Source organism: Camelus dromedarius, chromosome 1 (genome assembly GCF_036321535.1).
Source record: "Camelus dromedarius isolate mCamDro1 chromosome 1, mCamDro1.pat, whole genome shotgun sequence".
Taxonomy (NCBI): domain Eukaryota; kingdom Metazoa; phylum Chordata; class Mammalia; order Artiodactyla; family Camelidae; genus Camelus; species Camelus dromedarius.
Genome location: NC_087436.1, coordinates 98593031 through 98617474, shown reverse-complemented (window position 1 = coordinate 98617474; position 24444 = coordinate 98593031). Strand labels below are relative to the sequence as shown.

Here is a 24444-nt window from a genome sequence, read left to right as displayed (position 1 = left end):
CTTGCTGTGGCAAACCCTGAGATCATCATTCTGTGAACAAGCTTACTAGCCAATTTAAAGCACACAATTCAATGCATTTAATCCATTCAAAAGGGTGTGGAACCACCACCTGTGTCTAGGTTGAAAGATTTCCACTTCCAAAAAAAACCCCCATGCCCCTTAACCTCTTCATTGTCCCTCCCCTTACCCCCTGGCAACAATAATCTGCATTTTTGTCTCTATCAAGTTATCTATTCTGGATATTTATATAAATGCAGTATCTCCATAAGAACTCTTAGAATTTACTCTCTTAACAACTGTCCTGTATATCACACATCAGTGTTAGCTATAGTCCTCATGTTGTGCATTACCTACCTAGGCCTTACTTATCTTATAACTTGGAAATGTTTACCTTTAGACAACCTTCATTTTTTTCCCCCAGGAAAAAAAAAATTATTTAGTTTAACGTTTCCCCTGATCTAAAGAGAAAGATGTCAAGAGAAAGCCAAGAACATATGCATCAGCATACACTCCCCCAACCTGGAACCCAGATAACCTATAAGAAAAAAATAAGGGCAAAGTTCTATTCAACAGATAAATTCATCTTTGCTTCCGGAAAACATTTCCATATTATTTTCCTTTCCTGGCCACTTGGGCCTTCAGAATAGCAGCTTTTCCCTGGCCAGCCTCAGAGCCTTGGGTTTTATTTTTCATGCTCTTTAACATGGGTGTGTTTTTGAGCACATCAGGCAAAATGAGAAAGCAGAGTTTGCTGCCACGGACCTACACCTGCTCCAGCTGTGCCATGAGGCTGGCTCGGAATGTGACTGTGAAGCTGGGCGTTCAGTCCACGTTTCCTTCACCTCCTTGAGCTTCCCTTGTTACAGCTAGCTGGTGTTTGTCTCACCTGTCACGAGGTGGCCTTCAGCCTCACGTAGGACTGTAATTGGCACACCAGTAGACATCTTGGCAGGAAGTTAGGCTCCAGCCTCCAAAAATATTTTAACTGGCCTATTTGTCTTTTTTTGTTGAGTTGTGAGAGTTCTTTATATATTTTGGAGACTAGATCTTTTTAAAATATTTGATTTGCAAATGTTTTCTGCCTATACGTAGGTTGTCTTTTCATTTTCTTGAGGCCGCTAGAACTCTTGTACATTGCTGCTTGGAATACAAAATTGTATAGCCACTTTGAAAGTAGTTTGGCTGGGTCTTTTTGTGTTAAACAACTACTTATTACATAGCTCAGCATTCTCATTCTTAGTATATGTGCCAAGAGAAATGAAAACCTATATCGACACAAAGACATTTATGTGAATGTTCACAGAAGCACTATTTATGATTATTAAGAACTAGAATTAATGCAATGTTCATCAAATAGTGAATGGATAAACAAAACAAGTTGTGCTTTATACATATTATGGACTACTTCTTAGCAATATAAAGGAATGAACTATTGGTACAGTAACAAAAATTACTGACTCTCAACAATATGCTATGTGAAAGCAGTCAAACAGACTGGGTTATTCCATTTATATGGAAGGCATACAATTTATTAAAAGGCAAAGGAGAGGAGATTGATGGCAAATCAGCAAAGGAAGAATTTTATACCATTTTGGTGGAGGTTATATAATTTTACACAATTACTAAAATTATCAAACAATATTCTTAAAATGAGTGAGGTTTATTTTATATGTCAAACCTTAGTAAGTTTGGAGAAAATAAATACCTAACTTATTTGAACCAAAAATGAAGAGTTAATTAAATATAAGCGTTAGTTATATCAGTGAAATTTATCTCTGGCACAGTAACTTTGTTAGGGAGAAGATGCTGACTAGTTTCAGATATAAGTGACATTCATATGGAAGCATCCTCATAAATCATTTTTTTTAATTTTTACATTTTTTCAGATTCCACTGTTTAGCTATGCTTAAGTAGCTATTTTCACTTTAGGAAAAGATACCAGAGGGCACACTTGCACCTGTCAGATTTATATTATTAGTCCAATAATTAGGAGTCCACCAAACAGTGAGAAACTAATTTATTATTTTATAATTTCAAACCCTGTAACTTTGGTAACCATGTAAATCTCAAGAAACCCTGCAACTCTGTGTCTTTCTTTTCTGAATGTTCTAATCAATTGCATTACCCCCAAAATGAAACAGCCTTATTCACTGAGCATCAGGAATAACACTTTTATGTTCATTATTTCTCGAGTTTCTCATGCAATCTGTAACTAATTATAATCAAGTGTCCATCGTAGATGTTCTCCACAGATATCTTTCTGTCTAATAGTCTCCTACACTTCTGTATATACATATATATACATACATAAATGACACATTAGATGAAAACTGCTTTTAAGACTCTTTTTTGTCCATTACTGCATTGGCTTTTAAGGTTATATGTTATCACCACAATTAATAGTAAATCTTCATTATGCAAAATTGGAGGACTTCATGGAATCAATAATTAAAACTGGTTAAAAATCTAGAAATCACTTACTTTGATTTATAACATGTAGCATATTTTAAAATACACATCTGATTATAGAGCTTAACAGGAAGTGAAAAGTTTAGTTTTCTGGGTATGTATCATATTTTCATCCTTCCAGGTCTCCTTGGGCATTTGGGTAGAGCAAAGTTTCTCCTTCGTAAACCATTTTGAAAGACCCTTCAGATTAAAAAAAAAAAAATTCCTTACATGTGAAATCAGATTAGCTAAAGTTTGTAAGATATCAACATAATCAATATTTATTTATAGGAAGGGATATTTATCTTATTATTTTGTTTCTACGTTTGAAAGAAATCTCATATATCAAAGCAACTGCTTATCAAATGGTAACATTTTATCATGCAATACTTAATACTATGTCCCAAAATGACATTGGAATTTTTCCTGAATTTGGAAATACTAAGCTAAATTCGCAATACTTTAGATTTGTGTACTGCTATATTTTAGTTTTGGTTATTCCAGTCACTAAATGTGGCCTGGAAAAAGCACCATATGATTAATAAGGACAATTGTCCCTCTTTGCTCTCTGATCATTCCGTTTATATTCTGTCCTCTTACTTTTGTCTCTCCCTGTCACACTGCACCTTTAGAAGAGGCTGAACCAGAACTTTTGCTGTAAAACTTGGTAAGGATTCCAACTCATAATTGCTAGGTCTAGATTGTGACCAGGGGCTGTATGTTCATAGGTTCTGTTACCTAGTTGCTTAATTGAGGTTCTTCCTTACTTTGTAAGTGAAACAAAAATGCTTCCTAAAAATCACTGATGTCAATACTATCATGATATTCGGCATTTAGTTAAAAACACACACACACACACACACACACACACACACACACACACATGCATCCAACAAAAACAGGGTGCCTCTTGTTAGTCAAACATCATATCTCAAAAGACACTCTATTATTAAAATAACTGAGTTTTTTTGCAATATATAATACCCAATAATCATCAATGTTGATGATTTCTGGATTGGAACCAGGTGATTTAGATGTACTTTACTAACAGACTTCTAGAGAAATGGAATTATTTTGACTCTGTCAAATAAGCAATAAAAAGGGAAAAGATGTTTGGACATACTATACTTTCTAAATATCTATACAAAGAAAGGAGAAACATTTACCCTTATTTTCTATATTTAAGAAAGATTAATTTTCTGATTCTTTTAAAAATTCTTATTAACCTATAGAAACTACGATCAAGAGTGTGTGATACAATTATGCATATCATGCAATAATACACACCATATGGAAATATCCAGGACACAAAAATGTAATTATCTATATACTGTTGATGCATTGTGTCTGACTCACTCAATTCCAGGTTATTTATGTGAGCCAACTCAGACAACTCTTGCAATGTAAGTAGGACTTAAGTTCAAAATCATATTTCTAAAACATATTTCATAAATCATTTCTGTTAAAAAATAAATGTTCTAGTATTACTTATTTTATGCTTTACTTTCTACACTTTTCTAGAAAGTTCAATGTCATAGTATAAATAATTACAGAGAAAGGAAACAAATAGAGTATAATTTATTTTATCTTAAGCTTATTCCCTGAAAAAAAGTGATTTGATGAATTTTAAGTATTTCAAAAGCAGCGTAGTATCAAAAAATGCCTATAGTCTTAAAAAGAAAACTTTATGCCATACTCTCACTTATATAGTTGTGAATTTATTACTTTAACTTTCTGATTTCTGATTTCTAATGCTTTTCAAAGAAAACATTTTTATGACAAATTATTAGCTACAAAATCCACTTTTTTAAACTGTCATTGACAAGAAGATGATAAAGCCAATCGTAACAGTTTTATAAGAGGAAAAATCCATCTGTGAGTCAGTCAGAAAAAAGAAAATAATTAAGGTAGTGGCTCATTCATCTGCAGTTTATGCTAGGTTATACTTTCCTTTATGAAAAATATTTTCCAGTGCAAAATCACTTAAGCTCATATTTTAAATGAAACTAATTTAATAATAATAGCAACTACTTCTATATTGCTTACTACAGTCCACATACTACTGTATTTGCTTTATATATATATTAACTCAATCCGTATAACAACCCTATGTCAGAAGTACTATTATTGTTCCTATTTTTGTGGTAAGAAAATTGAGGTGTGAGAATGCAATTTGCAGATACTTACCCAAAGAAGACATGAGGCACTTAGACTTAAAGCTAAGGGTCTAATTCAAAGACTTTTGCTTTTGTTAATATAGAATTATGTTGTGCTGTCTCTCTTAAGATTAAAATATTAACTTTAATAACAAACAATATAGCTATGCTTCCAGCATTATGTCCGTGGGGAAATTCCACTTGCAGAAGCAACTCTTTCTGGGTATCACTGGTCTCATATATAAAGAAGCTGTGCTCTCTCTTAACATATGAGCCTGAACTACCATGGTAGGAGCCAAGTGTAGTTCAGAAGAGTTCCCCCAAAGTGAGCTGGCAAGAGCAGGACTGACTGAGGGGCAAAGCCTGGGGCCAGAAGCAAGGTGAAGTATTCTATCTTAGCTCATTCACCTGAAGTTAGGGACCACAGTCAAAGGGACTCAAGAAAAATAAAAAACCTGAGTGACTCTGTAACTATTTAAAAATTGCAGGATAAATATAATATGTATTTCTAAAACAGTAGCCTACGGTTTAAAAATTGGAATTTTAAATAACATTAGTAACAATGGCAACGAAGTTAAATTTATTGAGAAAAATCTGATAACATATATGCAAGACTTCTGTACAGAAATCTAGAAATCTGTGGGAAACTTTGAACAAGGACTGAATTAATGGAGAAATATCCCATGTTTATTCTTAGGAAATATGATTATCATACTGGTATCTATTCATTTCAAATTGATCTATAGATTTGTTATAATTTCAAACAAAACTTCAATAGGATTGTATGAGAAATGTAACAAGATGAAACTAACAATGAACAAAGAGGGGCAATTTTTCCAGTATGCAATCAAATCTTATAAAATAGGTAATAAATTAATATGATGTAAGCACAAGGATAGCAGAAAAGGACCAACAGAAAACTATAGAGAAACCCAAAGACTGATCCCTAGATAACTGAAAATGCTATGTATATGGCAGAGACGAAATTGAAAACCTGTGGAGGAAAACATAATATTAAATAAATGAAACTGAAAATCAGGTTCATAAATAATATAGAAAAGATCTACTTTACAAAACAATGAATCTTAGATTAAATAGGAAAATATTTTAAAAAACATTTAAACTTAAAAAGCATTAATGTTTTCACATTGAAAGAGGAAAATATTTCTGAAGCAAGCTCCTAAAATGACTGTTTGTACAGAAAAAATTGATAATTTTCACAATATGAAAATTAAAATATGTGTTAATTAAAAGAATCATAACAAAAGTAAAAAGACAAGGTAAAAGGAATATAAAGAACTGAGGATAAATTAGTACACAGATTAATTTTTAAAAATTAAAAATTTAAAGTAACAAAACCAGATAATGTATTAAGATGCACAGAAATTTCCCAGGAGACTAAATACATATGGACAACAAGTATAGAGAGGTATGCTCTCTTTCAAAAAAAAAAATCAAGAAAAAACAAATTAAGAACAAAATGAGAAACTACATTTTTACTAAACAGTTGGCAGAAATGTTGGATGGGATGTGGGTCATATGGAACTACATGCTGGTGGTAGTATATAAAGATAAAACAAAGTTGCAAACCATCTGATTTTGTCTTGTAGGACTGAACATTAAAATCCTATATGTTCAAGCCATTCCTCTTCTTCGTATAATCTCTGGAAAAACTTTTGAACTTGGGTGCAGCAATGTGCAAGAATATTCACAGCAGTTTTATTTGTTTTATTTTTTCTAAATGGACACAAATTGTCTATCAGCATGACAATGGTGAAATAAGTTGTGACAAATCTGCCATAGTCTGCAGCAGTGCAAATGAATGAATTACAGTTTTACTCAACAACATGGATGAATTTTAAAAATCATGATGTTGGAAGTCTCAGGACACTACCTATATGGGGATGTGTGGGTTCATCACCAGTTGTGGGTTCTGGCCAGCAGAAGTCCCACTGAGACGGAATGAATTACTCAAGACTCTGGGGAAAAGTCAAGAGAGCGAGAGGGAGTTGGGAGCCAACTCCATGAGCCTCTCAAATCTCTCATATTTATTGAGTACAGTCGAAGCAGGAATTTAGGGAAGGACAGGGTGGGATCACAATGAGTACAAAGGCTTTGTTTATTGTTGGTGTTTGGCTCAAGGTCAGAAGACCCTTTTTGGTAAATCATATACGTGTTGAGCCTTTCAGCTTATCAGGGCCCAACGTATGAGAATCAGCTGCTTAACAAGATTTTTCTTGGACTCAGGTGGCTGTGCTTGTCTTAGGTTGCCCCCTCAGGGGATCTTACCCTTCATTGGCTAACCAGCCTTCTCACCTCTGAGTCTGCAGCTTTTTACAATTCCAGCCCAAGGCTGTTTTGGGGATAGAAGACTAACAGCAGGCACGCCCAGCATTTATAGCTGGGGGCCTGGGTCATTGTTAAAACCTCAAGGCAATTACTAAGTGCATCTTCTTTAAGGAGATAAGCGGCTGGGATTGTTACAATTTGTTAACCCAATCATGGGCTCTCACAGGGATGTTTTTATGAAACCCCAAAATAAGCAAGACTAAAATGTACGTTTTGTAACTTGTGTATATTACATCTATTCACTCTATGTTAAATATTATTATGAAAGAATAATATAATAGAAATAAATAATTTGAATGTATTCTTTATTTACATGTTATTTAAAAAGTGAATATATGCTAAATTAATAGGGAAATATTTCTTTGTTTTTAATTTAATTTTTAATTACTAGAGATTGTTCTTAATATTTGCTTGCTTTTGAGTTATCTACTCATATCATTAAACATTTATATTTTTTGAAGTAAAAAAAAAAAAGTGAATCTAGAAAGTGTTTGCTCATTTCAAATCTGACCACTCTCCATCATAACACTTCTCACCACTGACTCTTCACTTCAGTTGAACATTTCCAGTTTATAGCCTCGAAAGCTAATCCATGTATTTTTCTTTTCTAGTAGTAATTAATATTTGTCTTTTTAGATTGAATGAAAGCCTTTTTTTGTAGTTTGAACATGCTCTATTTAAAAACCGTTTCTAAATTTTTGTGACCCAAATAGAATGAGAACATACTTTGTCTGATTTTAATTTCTAAAACAAGCATTTAAGGTAGTTATGTGGATTATTCTAGACTAATTTATGGACATGTAAATAAAAACAAAACTCAACTAGTTTAAAGAGAAGAAAGGAACCTATTGTTTCAGCTCTGAATACCTCTAGTTTAGCATCACTTTTAGGTAAGTTTATCATCTGGTGTGTGGGATCTCCAAAAGCAGATCCAAAATCACATGGTCTTTACATCTGTTATTGTGGAAATAAAGATTTTAAAAAAAAGACTGCCATGTTCTTTACAATCTGCATACTTATGATTGGAACAGTTTTCCTTATATTTAATTGGTCTTAGAGCTGCCCTTCTGTTCTTTCTTCCTTTCTTTCTTTGGATAGGGCTTGGTGGAACAGAGACAGCATGTGAAATAATAGACTCTGGGCAATGGTATCTGGTTGAATGGGGGCTGTGCATATGTCTAGCCAGGGAAGACCGAGTGGTGTCCTCACAGGTAATTTCAAGAAATAGATGTCTTTGCTTCACCTTCATGGATACATCAAATGTTATCAGAGTCTTTGGCCCCAGCAGGACATTGCTGAATCGTTAAAAGCAATTTCTTTAGAGATACGGGGTTAAAGTAAGATTCTCTAGAGATATAGGACTACAGAGAAGGAAGTAAAGACATAGAGAAAGCAGTAGAATGTACTCTTCCAAGGGAAGTGAAATGGAAGAGAAATAAAGAGCTAAGTTTAGAGAAGGATGTGAGGTTAAACCCATTATTGAAAAACAGAGGGGTCACTCCAGAGTTCATATTTGAAATGATGTATTTCTTGAGCTATCAAACTGCCAAGTTTTGTGGTTGTATCCAGGGTTTCTTAGTTAGAAATTAGGAGAGAGAATTTTATACAGAATTCATTTTCAATTTGGGTCAGCAAGGTTTATTTAACAAAAAAACAACAAATCCATAAGGCAATGTGTTTGAGCATTTTGTCCAGAGAGGTCAAAGTTACAGATTTCAAGTTCTTGGTTTAGGTACTCAACAAAGAAAACAAAGTAAAAATTGAGATACTGAAAGACAATATGAAATTTAAGAGATACAGTGATTATGCAAAAATTAGTATTCTATGATAGACATTTCTTTTTTCTTTTAATGACTAGGTCAAGGTCAAAGTGTCACAGGTAAATGGCATGGTCCCCTAAGAAGAAGACATAAGTAATTAATTTCAGAATGATAATCAGTTAGTACATGAGGGAGATTCCTCTCCCTTGTGTTGCCTTTTTCCTCTTCTAGTAGAGTATGAGATTATGAGTAGCCTCCAGATAAAGTTATAGGTCAACAGAGGAAAGGGTTGCTTTTTCTTTAAATATTCTCTGCTATTTCCCTCAGCATTCTATCCCAGGCTCTCTTCTCATTTTTTTCTCTCATCTCTGCAGATGTCATTCCTTCCACTGGCAATATTTGTCATCTCTATATTCTAACTCTCGGCTAATTTTCCCAGTCCAAATTTTTCTCCTAGAGTCCAGGCCTATGCTTTCAAACATCTTCTTGGTATTTGGACAGATAACATAGGCAACTGAAACTCAGTAGCTTCAACACTGAATTCATAATATTGTATTTTCCTTAAACTTTCCTCTCCATTTTTTTTATTACAAGCATGGTGATCAGTACCATAATTCTTCACTTTGAGAAACTCAGGTATGTCTGTGCCTTTCTTGATTTCTTCATTTTTCTTATTCCTGGCTCCTGTTTCCAAACCTACCAGTTTTATATGATTACTATATTATAAATCATGCATTGTCTTTTTATCTCCCCATTGGCATTAAATTTACTTGTTAGAATTTTTCACCTAGTTTATGATACAGTTTGACTCAGTAAGTCATTTTGCCTCCTCTGTCTTTCTCTGTGGCCTATTTATATCTTAAGTTCAAACAGTATCACAAAGACTCAGTTATAATTAAACATCTTTTGATTATCCTCAGGATAAACCCAAGACCTGAGAGTATGGCAAAAAGACAAATTCCATTTCTATTCTCTGCTTGTTTCAGTCTCAGAAATTCTTACTGTCATACGTTCCATACTCAAGAATATTATACAGCTTGAGTTCTCAAAACATTCCTTACCTTCACTTGTTTACACACTTTGCTCCCTCTGACAGAGTTCCTTGCAAACATTTATTCACCGTACTAATTTTGATTTTTCCATCATAGTACTTCTTACTCTAATTTTGTACTTCTGTGTGTATGCATATATGTAGAATATATATTGCTAATGAATTATAAACTCTTAAAAAAGTGAGGTGTATTCCCAATGTCTAAGGTGTTGATGATTTACTGGCATTTACTTACAGTGGACCAAGATTTCCCAAAACAGAGAGGGAATGTTTAGGATGGAAGGAAAACCAGTAAAGAAGCATAAAGATGTGTCAGAATGACACTACAGATAAAGGGAGAGGATAGGAGACTTTCCAGTCTTGTAATTAAGCCATTATTTAATATGTATATTTGCTTTGTTTCTTTTTGTTTTTTCTTAATTGAGAGTCCAGGTGGCCAAGTACAAAATAAATTTTGTAAATGTCATGGGTTTTCTTTTGAAAACACATGTCCAAAGTGTTGGAGAGATAGGGTTAAGCTAGCTTTGAAGATACTGACCATTTGAATACATGCAGCTCAAGTGTTGCCAAGTTAGGAGGTAAATTCAAATAAAATGACAAGATTTCCATTTTGAATAACTGGATAGAAGGCGGTGCTCAGGCATAGAAGAGAAGGAAGAGGAGAAGGGGAAGGAGGTGGAGAAGAAACTTGAGTTGAAAAGGAAGAAGAAAAGGAAGAGGAAGGAAGAGAAGAAGAAGAGGAGGAGGAAGGGGAAGAACAGTTTCCAAATGAAAACAGAGTTAAGTACTCTGAAAGTTGACTTTGAAGTAGAATGTGTGAAGTGTATACAGTGGAATATTGAAAAATCAGGGACTCGTCAGAACAAGTTGTTACTGAAGATTCATTTTTGAGAATTACTTGTTTAAAATTATTGTTATTTTTTAATGCAGGTACTGGGGATTGAACCCAGGACCTCATGCATGCTAAGCATGCACTCTACCACTGAGCTACATCCTCTACCCCTTAAAATGATTGTGATGTTAGGAGGTTATGAAAACTTACTGAGGGATTTTTATAGGTTTCAACTTTGACCTCCATTTTTTAAAAAGGCAGCTTTTCAAATACTCTCCAAAAGTAGGGAATTCCTAGTACACACTCCTTCTTGTAATAATTCTAAATACTGTTAGATATAAAGGAAGTAAATGATATGTACAAAATTTCTTCATTATAATAAAAATTACATTCTGAGTTTATGCCATGTGTTGGGCATGTGCTCACTTCTTCACATATTTTATCCTATTTAATCCTCACAAGTCCTAACAGCCCTTCAAGTTATATAGGCATGGAGAAATTAACTGAATAAATGTCCACCAACATAAAGCTAGGGAGTGGTAGAGTGGCAAATTGAACCTGGGGAAATTTGAACCTATGGCTGTTGAAGGAACCACACAGACTGGGAAATGCCACTTCTGGACTCCACGTCTTCTACATCCAGTTACATTGCTTCCATTGGACTTAATACTATAAATGCAATAGAGAAAGAAATAATATACTCTCCTAGATACTGAGTATCTGGGAAAAGAATTACCTTGGAGATATAGAATGTATTTGATTAAAAAAAAACAGGAATTTTTGTAGAAGAAATAGTTCAACAATGAGTAAAACAAATGATGTCAATTTTTAAGTGCTCTGTTAAAGCAGAATTGTGTTATTGACTAAGGTCTTCAGGAGGAAAGCATGACTCCTTAAAAGCTCTATTACAAATAACGTTTATCAGCTCTGGAGGAAAGTAAACCCAGGGAATGAGTTTTAAAATAATTTCACTAAAACATACACATGGATGTATCTTATTTCTTTTTTATCTAAAAAATCAATGACAGACGGCACTCATATTACTTTCATTAGATGCTTATTTGTTTTAAAAGAATGATTGATTAAGTATTATATCTCTATAATAGTATCTAGCACACTGCCTCAAAATTTCTATTTTTAGTTATCAGGCTGTCCAAACAGTTATAAACCTTTAAGGCTAAGCTGTAACTCCTTCAAATCTAGGTCAACGCACTTAACACGACTGATAGGTCATGATAAGGTTGTAAATATGTCTAAGTTGGATAAAAGAGAGAGCCACTTTTACTTGAATATAATTTGTGGGCTAATTCAGGCCGGTGAGAGACAACATTTCTATTGTTTGTAATTGCACATTCTTTATTTGTAATTCTTAGAAGTTACATAGAAATTACTAGTATGTGACTTTAATATTTTATAAGCATTATTTTTCTTACTAGACTTTCCAGTATGTAATTTATAACAAGGTGTTAAGCTTTGCTAATTTTTCCTCCTTTGGTGATAGGCAAAATGAACACAAGTTCCAATCTTTTCTTAAATCCCATAAAGCATGGGATCATTTCCCTACACACACACAAAAAGAAAATGTAATAAAAATTAGTTCTTTTCAAATTTAGAAAGAGTAATAAACAGTTAATTTTAGTCATAATTTCTACTATAATAATAAAGCATAGAATATCTTAGAATAAACATCAGATGGAATGTGCAAGATATAATCAAGCCAGCAGTAACATTTTACGAAAAGACATTTAAAAAAAAGATCCCCCAAATAGGTGAAATTCACCACTTCCCTATATGGAGTGTTTAACAAATATTTGCTAAACAAATATTTCTTCAATAAAAGTATAAATGAAAATGTATTTATCAAGAAAAGAAAATTACTGTCTTATCCTGATCTGCTGTAGCCTCCTATGGAAAAAATCTCAGTTCCCTTTTGAAAAGGTATGTATATCAAAGAGCAGCCGTAGGAGCTGGTAGTCCACATTATTCAACATATTTAAAAGGAAAGGTTTGTCACAGGGATAGTCCATGATATATTGCTGATTGACCATATCAAATTATTCTGCTGTTTATTGGGTATTTGACTTGGGGCAAGTCCCCAAGCTTTGACAGATTCTAGACGTAGATATAGAGATAGAGATAAAGATATAAATGTACTTACAGATGGAAATATATAGACACAAATGGATAACCAATGTCAATATGCCTATACCTCTCTATATAATATTAAAATACTCATCACATAGTTTATTTGTGGGGATTAAATTATGCCATGCATAAACTTCTTGTTACATTCCTTATCACATAGTTAAGTCATGATCAATATTATTGTCATTAACGTTATAATTGTTTTAAATTACGTCTGTGTTTGGCATGTTGCAACACCTGATCTGAAAGCCATTAATTTTGCCAATATCTGAAGTCCTTGGTTTGAGTCTAAGCCCCTCCACATACCGATGTTATGACTACTGGCAAAGGACTTATTTTCCCTAAGTCTCAGTTTACTGGTTATAAGTGGGGAAGTGAAGCGTTATTTTTACCTCTCAGTAATTAGAAATGTGTTATAATCCAGGAAGATATAGAAGAGTTAAAGCAGCATTGTTAATTTATCATTATTACCATTTTCCAGGAAATAGTCCCTGTGAAAGTTAATTGGAGCAAGACAAGCAACCAGGTTCTACTACAAAGAGGGTGATGCTCTTTTCCAGTTGTCCGGTGCTTCCTAAGTCACAACTGGATATTCCCCGTAAAGTTAAGATAGGTTTGAAGTAGTATGGTAAGAATAAATGTGTTTTCCGAATGATCTTGGAAATCACTTAATTCTTTTTAAAAGTTCAAGAAGAAATATGACCAAATTCTGCACACCCTCCCTGAATCATCTCTGACCATACTGTTCAGTAATGCTTAATCAGCTGAGGTCTTAGTACAAAATTTGTATTATAAAATGTTTTTCAATATTTTACCATCACAGTAATATATTAAGTTTGTTTGTAGTTCTCTGTAGCTTCAGTTGCACAGAAGTGGCTGTGCTTAAGAATAATTCATACTAATACTGGTCCCTGGATTTTATTGCTTAAGTCCTGTTCACAAGTGTGAATGGTAATATTTGATAATATTCATAGCATCACTATTGCTTAAATGCCTCTTGTCACCAAAAAAAAAAAAAAAAAAAAAAAAAAAAAGAAGTTATTTTACCCTCATTGGTAATCAAAGTAGGAAAAATTTAGTCTTAATTTAGGGGAAAATATGCAATAATTTTCTTTGGACACTTTGAATAAAAAAATCAATTATAGACATGAATTTGGAGACCAAGGAATAGATGAAGGTGATCTTTCCCTTACTTTTTTTTTACCCAGCTCCTCAAAACTTAAATGAAATATTGATATTAAAATCATTTTGTACAGCACTATCAAATTTTCCTGTAATAAAAATGAGAAAAAAACTCAGAACATAATTGCATAAACTCCTTTAGGAAACATTCTAACACTTTACTATGATTGAGTGAACTTTTCTATCATCTACAAAATTATTAGAAATCTTTTATTATTCAATGTGCAATTTCCATCAACCTGTCAATCATCTTTACTTAAAAATTTTTTTTTTTGGCTGTATATAACTTTATTTTTTTTAACATTTTTTATTGATTTATAATCATTTTACAATGTTGTGTCAAATTCCAGTGTTCAGCACAATTTTTCAGTTATTCATGGACATATACACACTCATTGTCACATTTTTTTCTCTGTGAGTTATCATAACATTTTGTGTATATTTCCCTGTGCTATACAGTGTAGTCTATTCTACAATTTTGAAATCCCAGTCTATCCCTTCCCACCCTCCACCCCCCTGGTAACCACAAGTCTGTATTCTCTGTCTGTGAGTCTATTTCTGTCCTTTATTTACGCTTTGTTTTTGTTTGTTTCTTTGTTTTTGTTTTTGTTTTTTAGATTCCACATATGAGCGATCTCATATGGTATTTTTCTTTCTCTTTCTGGCTTACTTCACTTAGAATGACATTCTCCAGGAGCATCCATGTTGCTGCAAATGGCATTATGTTGTTGGTTTTTATGGCTGAGTAGTATTCCATTGTATAAATATACCACCTCTTCTTTATCCAGTCACCTGTTGATGGACATTTAGGCTGTTTCCATGTCTTGGCTATTGTAAATAGTGCTGCTATGAACATTGGGGTGCAGGTGTCATCCTGAAGTAGATTTCCTTCTGGATACAAGCCCAGGAGTGGGATTCCTGGGTCATTTGGTAAGTCTATTCCTAGTCTTCTGAGGAATCTCCATACTGTTTTCCATAGTGGCTGCACCAAACTGCATTCCCACCAGCAGTGTAGGAGGGTTCCCCTTTCTCCACAGCCTCTCCAGCGTTTGTCATTTGTGGATTTTTGAATGACGGCCATTCTGACTGGTGTGAGGTGATACCTCATTGTAGTTTTGATTTGCATTTCTCTGATAATTAGTGATATTGAGCATTTTTTCATGTGCTTTTTGATCATTTGTATGTCTTCCTTGGAGAATTGCTTGTTTAGGTCTTCTGCCCATTTTTGGATTGGGTTGTTTATTTTTTTCTTATTGAGTCATATGAGCTGCTTATATATTCTGGAGATCAAGCCTTTGTCGGTTTCACTTGCAAAAATTTTCTCCCATTCCGTAGGTTTTCTTCTTGTTTTATTTCTGGTTTCCTTTGCTGTGCAGAAGCTTGTAAGTTTCATTAGGTCCCATTTGTTTATTCTTGCTTTTATTTCTTCTAGGAGAAAATTTTTTAAATGTATGTCAGATAATGTTTTGCCTATGTTTTCCTCTAGGAGGTTTATTGTATCTTGTCTTATGTTTAAGTCTTTAATCCATTTTGAGTTGATTTTTGTATATGGTGCAAGGGAGTGTTCTAGCTTCATTGTTTTACATGCTGCTGTCCAGTTTTCCCAACACCATTTGCTGAAGAGACTGTCTTTATTCCAATGTATATTCTTGCCTCCTTTGTCAAAGATGAGTTGACCAAAAGTTTGTGGGTTCATTTCTGGGCTCTCTATTCTGTTCCATTGGTCTATATGTCTGTTTTGGTACCAATACCATGCTGTCTTGATGACTGTAGCTCTATAGTATTGTCTGAAGTCTGGGAGAGTTATTCCTCCAGCCTCTTTCTTTCTCTTCAGTAATGCTTTGGCAAATCTTTACTTAAAAATTGTTTATCAGAATATTTTAAAGACAAAAACATAACTTGCAACAAATCAAACGTCATTTTCACTGAACAGAAAAGTCCTATTATTAGGATGACTGTGTTGTAGCATTTCTGACTAAGAAGAAATTCAGAGACCCTAGGCTGATTTTTTTCTTGGTGCTTTTCTTATCAATAATTACATTTTTTGCTACAACTGAGTATGCACCATTTTATGTGTCTGTGTCTTAGCAGGACTATTGATATGAGTGGAGTATTCCATGGGACCAGTATGTGGATAAAGTAGATAGACAGACAGACAGACAGACAGACAGAAAGATAGAAAATACATGGTAAATATATTAGTCAAGGTTCTATCAAAGGATAGAAATCATGTAAGTAATTTGAGCACAAAGATTTTAACAAAAAATAACTATTAGCTAATAACTATTAATTTAAAAGGGTTAAAGAGCATGCTAAAAGAAAAAAATAATTATAGCAGATATCAGACACCAAGACTGAGGCAGAATACCTCAAAACAACAACAACAGCAACAAAAACAAACTTGGGAGAGGTTTGCCCCCACCCCAAATCAGAGACGGAGACTTCATTGGAAAGGGTGTGTCCATAGTCCACTGTTTGATGGAGAAGTTTGCTGAGGAGCCACAATCCAGGATTGAAAAGTGAGAAACTTCCCAATGGGACACTTACTGTAAGTCTTAATGAAGAGCTCTCTGGGGTGCTGAGGAGCCTCACTGAGAAACCTCTCACTCATGTGCCAGCGAGATCTACTGGAAAGCTGCCCACTAGCATAAGGCTGAAACTCGCAGGAAAGCTGTCTATAGGAATGCTATTAAAATTCACTGAAGGATGAGAACCGGTAGGTGTCCAGCCATAGTCTGGCAGTTGTGAACCACAAAAGCAAGAAAGAAAAGCTTACGGGAACCAGGAAGACAAGTTCCTTCGTCCTGCATTATCTTTCTAGTGCTGTCCACTGACAAATTCAGTTGTGCCAACTGGTAAAGGAGAGATGTTTCCAGGTTTACTTATAGAAGTGATAGCTGGCACAGTGATATTCCAGCAATTTCAAAAATGTTACCCATAAGGGTAACAAAGAACTCATTTAGGGGAGAAAAACAGCCAGATGGGTGTAGCTGAAGGGGAATAACAGTACACTATAACTTTATCAAAACTCATTATCTAAACTCAAAATACAAGGCACAATTAACCTTTAACTAATCCTTACATCGACCAGTAAATGGCCACATAGATGGTGCCAATTTTCAGGAGTCCCAGTGGTAAGCTTGGAGCGTTTAGCAGACTCCTTCATTATGGTAGACCTTCAACTCCTGTGCTTAATCTTCCCCCTGTGATGAGCCTTTAGAAGATTCTGATCACTTGAGACCAGGGCAGCTTAGGGATGGGTGAAGTCTTTGAAAGAAAGTCAGCTCAGATTGTTGGCTTCATTTCTATATACTTTGCTTCTCTCTGGTATCCTGACTTCTCAAGTCCTAGGTCATCTTAAATTTCAGCTTTTGTCTTCTAGTACCATGGAAGGATCTGTTAAGATTATCCGCCTCTTAGAGATAATTTTTGCCCAACATGTCCATGTTAATATCTTCCTTATGAGTGTTTTTTTGTCTATGATTTTATACCCTAAGTCCCATAGTCCCATGCCTTACTATCTTTCTCATGCCATTAAAGAGAAGATAGCCTTGTTTTACATTTTGTTTGTTTCTGTTTTCTAGCTGTTTTCAGCAGGAATATTGCTCTGCTATGTGATGATTCATCATAGCTGGAAGTGGAAGTTCATGAAAATATTTTAAAAGAAAATGAATTACTTACATGATAACACGGAGTCTATGATTTACAATAAAAATTATTTGCAGAAAGGGCAAAATGAAACTTCTCAAAAGTGTTTGTTTCTTCCTCTTCTTTATCTCTGTTGGTATTAAAGCAGGCTTTTCATCCATGTGGTTTTATAATTTCTATGAGGAAACATGTTGTGTAGCATTCCACCCAAAGCCCTAAATTCAAAGATAGTACCATTTATCATTCTGTTAGCATCTCTTGTGAAGATCCAATTTGCTCATATACTGAGGCAAAGTGTTAGCCTTTACTGAAATATAGCAGTGGAGACTGAAACTACTTTTCTAGTGACTTGAACCTCAAGAGATTTTAGTAAATCAAGACTGCTTAAGTCAGGCTAGTCTGTCATAAGAGCAAAAAGGCATAAACTACTCCATTTACATTATTTTTTTTTAGAGTTTCTGCTTTCCTGAGTGAGATATTGCTGAATTTCAAGGTTGCTTTTCAGTTAAGTGTGGCATGTGGAATATAATCGTGCATCCATTTAACAATGAATCCCTTATTCCAATGACTGTCTTTCCTGTTACTGTTTGCACTGTGGTTTCTAGTAAAGATGGAGAAGACTTTTGTGCTCATGTTGCTACATACTGAGCCAGGGACATAAATTCCATACAAATGAAACACATAGAGAACAATTAAAGGCAACACATGAGTGAGGACCAGGCAGTATAAGTGATGCACTACATTTGCTGAGAATATGGTCAGAATGGCTCCCTATTGTAAACACAAAAATATATATTTAACTTGTATTCAGTTAGCTTATGACAGAGGTAAGACACATTCCATACACTATTCGTTTGCTTTTTCCTCTCAAAAACCTGAACTGGGAATTTCTGGCTAAGGGTTTCCAAGAGATTTCAAAGAAAACAAACAGCAACATTTATTCACTCAACACATATTTTCATGGGAGAATGCCAGCTTCAGGGCCACGCAGGCTCATTACTGGTAACCAGCTATGTGATCTTGGTCAACTTTCTCAACTCTCTAAGACTCCATTTTTCCATAATGTGAGTGTAGCCCCTTGGTCCCTCCCACCCTGGGCTGCAATTACTCCTATTGTATTTAGGTTTTACAATTCAGTGAGCACGGTTCTCACTGTAAGGTCTGGCCTACAGTGGTCCATTCAGCCTATTTCATTCAGGTTCAAACACAAGCAACATTAGAGGGCACAGACATACTTCAGGAGGTCAAGTCGCTCACAAAGATCACACACTGCCTCTTCCTCACCACACACCTATAGTCCCATTGAGGACTCTGACTTTTTGACAAAAGAGAAAAAAAAAAAACTGACTTTGTTCATGGGTGGGTTATCTCAGCTGAAAAGTGGATGGTTGGCTATACTACACTACAGCTCCACTCACTTAGGGATAGGATTGAAAGACAGTGATGAGGGAAAATCCTTTAAAGACAAGGTATCTGGGTAGTACATCTGACATCTGCCCTCTGTGAAAGATGAAGTACCCCAAGTTTGGAATTCATGCCGACTCACAGACAGTTGCAAATGCTTGGCCTGTTGGCCAGAGACCAGAAAGAAAAAAAAAAAAGATTGGGAGGTAGAAGATATGGTAGATCAGCTTGTGGAAGGATAGAAGGATGGACCAGTAGTGGTCACATAGAATGAAGATTGTTTTATTGTATTTTTAATGCCTACCAAAGCTCATCAATCTTTAGCTCAATACTAAATTACCAAACAGAATGACTCAGCCAGTCAGTCAGTCTCTGTCATTGACATCCCAGGACAGGCACAATGGGTTCACAAACGGAGTAGACAAAGGGACAGAAATGAAGGCTATACATGTGCTTCCACTCACCCAGTCTGGTCAAACTGCTGAAACCTTTGAATGACCAATCTTCTACAACAAAAAATGAACATTAAATGACTAGTGTAGCATTTTTCTTCAAGGGTATCAACCAATCCTTAGTAATCAACTGATTAAATTGGAACATTTCCATATTGGAATAGGACAGCAATTTATTTTCATTGCAATCACCATTTATTCTGCACTTGAATTTGCCTGTTCAGCCCCCACCACTCAATTAGGGCATGAGTCTCGATCACCCACCGAGGTGAGCCATCTTGATCACAGAAGTGCTGATAGCTAAGGGTAAGGAGGATTTAATGAGGTGGAGGAGATGATACGCTGTCTTTAGACCAGCTGCAGGAAATGGTGCTGTACTTTGTTCCACTAATCTTTGTTCAACTTTCTTTTTTTTTTTTCCCCAGGAAAAGAGGCCCATCATATGGAAGTAGCTGTTTCCAGGACTCAAACTAAGAAGGTGAGTCTAAGCAGCATTAGGAGAGGACCCTCGTGTTCTGCTTTGCTGTTCAAGATACACACCTTCCTCCCATATGGGACTGACCTATTTGTTACTTGCCTGCTCAGAAGGTTATTGTTTACAAGCTCAATGCTCCTAAAAATTGTTTTTTGCTGAAGAGAGTCACCTCTTTGTTCATGCCTCCTTCCCCAGTGAGCTCATGTTCAGTAACTGAACAACACAAAAATATAAAGGCTTAAGTCTTCTTCCTGAAAATTGGGGCAGCTCAGAAGGGCACACTTAGCTTTAGAGGTTCTCACAGGTTGGCAGAGGTCTTGTTTTAATGGCATTGCTGCCCAATGTCTCCTTCTGCTCAATTTTGTTTCTTCTATTCCTCCACCAACCAAACACTGATACAAGAGCACTCACTAATAAAACTGCACACACATGCCCGTCTCAGCACCTGCTTCTGGGAAAACCTGTGACACTTTCCAAATGAACATCTTCTTATTGATCAGCTATCACAGGATGCCTCAGAACAGACAATTATTATTCTGGAATGCTTGTTTAAAGCTGATCCATACAGCATGGCACGGAGATCGATGCAGGGATTTATCTATCTATACAGAAAGTAATGAGGCAAAAGGTAAAAGTTAGTATGCTGGACCAGGCCCACCTGGACAGCCATGAGAAATGCCGAACAAATGATGCTTCCTTAATAACTTGGTTATAACTATTTCAATACAGACACATTATAACTCCTCTTGCTAATATTATATTGTTTTCTCATTTCAACTAGCATTTGAATCATGAGATATTGGGGTCAGTAGGTATTCTACCAAAAGCTGCTGAGTTATTGCATTTTCAACTGTCTAGCTTGTCTACAATTGTTATTTACCAATTTTGTTGCTCTCGCAATTACATGCTGTTTAAAATTATTTCAATGAACAAATCCTTTTTTTTTATTATAGATGTATATTTCTATTTGAGTAATTTATGGAGAAAGGCAGTCATAAATTACTTTAATAAAGCTTAAATTAAACTCCAGTGGATGATTATTTTTTTGATCAGGTTAAGAAGTGCCATTTCACTGTGAAATGGCTTTTGGCCGTATAATATTTACGATGAATACTTGCATTTATGCTGAATATTGTCTACCTGACATCATGTATTTGAAATATTTAACCTAATATTTAAAGTACTTAATATTTATTTTGAACAAAACTGTTGTTTCAGAGTTTTCTCAATTTGAACTGTGATTTTTGTGTTAGTGTTTAAGATTACATGACTATCCACCACAAAGCAAAATTTCCAAAGAGTACATGCAAAAGAGCTCTTTTTCCAGGTGTTGGAATTTGTGTGGCATATTTTGAATATAAATAGTACTTAGAGAAATTATCCGGAAGACATTGGAAAAAGAAGTATTTGGTTTATTCTTATTCTTTGAAATTATTATTATTTGAAAATTCTTAATCTTTTGAAAAAAAGCCAAAAGTTTACTGTGTAGATAGTTTAATCACTAGTGTCAAAAGAGTATTAGAATAATATTTGCACATATATTCCTTTTTTTTCTGCCATACTATATCCTTATGCTAATACCAGATGTTCACAGATACAAAGGAGAAAAACGAACGTCTTAAACTTCTGTTGCATAGTACAAAATCCCTCAAGAGGGTCTACACTGGAGGTGATTTAACTAGAGCTTATTAAGAGTATATTTTCTTACTAAATAAACCATTCTTTCTGTGCAAGGATTTGTGGAGGGATACAAGTTGCAGGAAGAATGATATTTAATATAAAGTAGAAAGTAGTAGTAATTTAAAAATCTCATGTATCTGATGAAGTGCAAGCGTTTCATATAAATTACTTTACATATTTTCTAGTAGATAAATGAGTAAGGTTCTTTAAATTTCTCCTTTTTACAAGGAAGAAGAATGAAATTTAAAAGTATTACAAGTTACATTACCCAACTTGTCTCTAAGTGGCTGCATGGAGAAATGTATCAAATTATCCTGCTTAATAAGCACAATCTTTAATTGTATATAATAAATCACTGAATGGATAGGAAGAAAAAAATTGAATAAAAAACAGTCTGTGAGAGAGAGAGAGAGAAGAAAGAAAAAAGAAAATGGAAAGTAAAAGAGAGTAAGGGAGAAAAATATGAAACTTTGTGACCAAAATTTTAGACAAAAATGATTATTTTGTAGGTTTATAAATGTCTAATGAGGATGCTTTTGCACTAACCATTTGGGATATTTTTGGTAATCTGAATATATTTTAAAACATGTATGGGATACTGTGGATTATATTTAACCTGTTTTTTTCATTATTTCCCATTATTATGAAAACATACAGTTTGTAAGTTCCCAGGAGTCTATTAATTTGGGCCATTTTGTTGAGTGTGGTCCTCAGATATTATCTTTGGTATTATATATTTATAAAAATATAGGATCTCAGAGTTGGAAGGTCACAAATTTTGCCACCTATTTGTTGCTGTGTTCTTTCCTCCACTTCTTGCCAAGATATCTAATTGAATTATTTGTACTATTATTATGACCCTTAGGAAATTCTCATTCATACTAAATATTTGAAGTACTCTATTGTTTCACTTGAGTATTCTCTTAAACCTAGTTTGCAATTTAAAGAATTTTACTTGTAAACATTTTTTGTGAGTGTCCAACAAACATAAAACAGTGAGTTAATGCCTGAAAAAATCCTGTCTGCTTCAATTATAGGAAATGTTGGCTAATATTTGTAGAAAAGATATATCTCTGCTCAAATGCATGATCAAACATTATGGGGTAATTCAGCCTTTAGATTGAGAGGAACTGTATTTGAGGAGCTGTATTTGAAGAACTACACTGGAGGAAATTTATCCACACCTGGTCTCAATTTCGATGGCAATTCTAGACTTTGAACTGATACCATAATGGATCAAACTTGAGATACTTGAAGGGGAGTTTATTTTTATGTGGAAGAGATTTTAATGCTGGGACTCAGAAAGCAGACTGTAGTTGCCAGCCTCCAAGTTGGCCCCCAGTGATTTCCTCCTCTTGGTATGTAAGCCTTTGAGTGGTCCCATCCCCCGCTGAATCAGAGTTGGTCTATGAGACCAATAGAATACGGCGGAAGAGATGGCATATGATTTCCATGGCTAAGTCCTAAAAAATATTCTGCGGCATCTTCTCTTGGATCATTACTTTGGTGAAAGCCAGCTACCATGTCATGAGGACTCTCAAGCAACCTATGGAGGGTCCCATGTGGCTAGATCACAACCAGAACTAACTGTGGCAGATGTGCAAGTGAGTTGCCACGGGGCTGGATCCTCCAGTCTCATTCAGGCTTTCAGATGACTTTATCTCTGGCTGACATCTTGACTGCAACCTTCTGAGAGACTCCAAGCCAAAACTACCTAGCTTAAACCTCTCAGATTCCTGACCTCTGAACTATTTGAATTAATAAATGCTTGAATTATTTTTAAACATTGATGGATTTTTTCCATCTTTATTGAGATGCAATTGACATACAGCACTCTATCAGTTTAAGGTGTACAGCATGATGATTTGACTCACATACATCAAGAAATGATTACCATAAGTTTAGTGAACATCTATCATCTCATACAGATACAAAATAAAAGAAAAAAAATTTCCTTGTGATGAGACCTCTGAGGATTTGCTCTCTTAACCACTTTCATATATAACATACAGCAGTGATAATTATACTGATCATGTTGTACATTATATCCCCACTGCTCATTTATCTCATAACTGGGAGTTTGTACCTTTTGACCACTTTCATTTAAAGCTCCCTCTCCTCACACCCCCACCCCAGGGAACAACAAATATGATCTATTTTTTTATGAGTTTGTTTGTAATTGACCACAATGCTGTGTTAGTCTAGTTAGTGCTGTCACCATACAAAGACATTATACTATCATTGACTGTATTCACCATGCTGTGTATTTCATACTTGTGACATTTATTTTGTACCTGGAAATTTGTACATTGTAATTTCTCTTACTTATTTCATTCAATCCTCCGTCCTCCTCCCCTCTGACAACCACCTGTTTGTCCAATGTATCTATGACTCTGTTTCTGTTTTGTTTGTGGAGAGAATGAGACTGGAAGAGATTTGGGAACCATTAAATACCTAAAATGTGCAGCTGTATCTACCCCTAATTTATCCAGTTCAATTATTCACCAAAATGGACCCTGCAGAAACAGGGTGGATCCTGGGTCATGACTAAAGACCATCACAAACTCAACAAAGTAATACTCATGGTCGCATTTACTGCATTGGACATGGTATGGGTGCTGGAATAAACTAATAAGGCCTCTGGCATGTGGTATGCAGTCATTGATTTAGTGAAGGTGTTCTTTTCTATTCTGATTAGAAAAAAGAAACAAACAGCTCACCTTTATGTGGACAAACCTCTACCTTCTCATGTGTCAGACCAGCACTGAAGTCCGAAGGCTCTGTTTGACCACTCATAATTAACTTTTTGAACAATATCTTTTATGAGCACATCATTCCTCACTGATCACTCCTCTTCTGAAT

General features: G+C 34.9%; 1 pseudogene; it reads right to left on the bottom strand.

The window, feature by feature from the left end:
* Positions 1-579: 579 nt before the first annotated feature.
* LOC105091032 (small nuclear ribonucleoprotein Sm D3-like) lies at positions 580-944 on the bottom strand (annotated as a pseudogene).
* Positions 945-24444: the final 23500 nt, after the last annotated feature.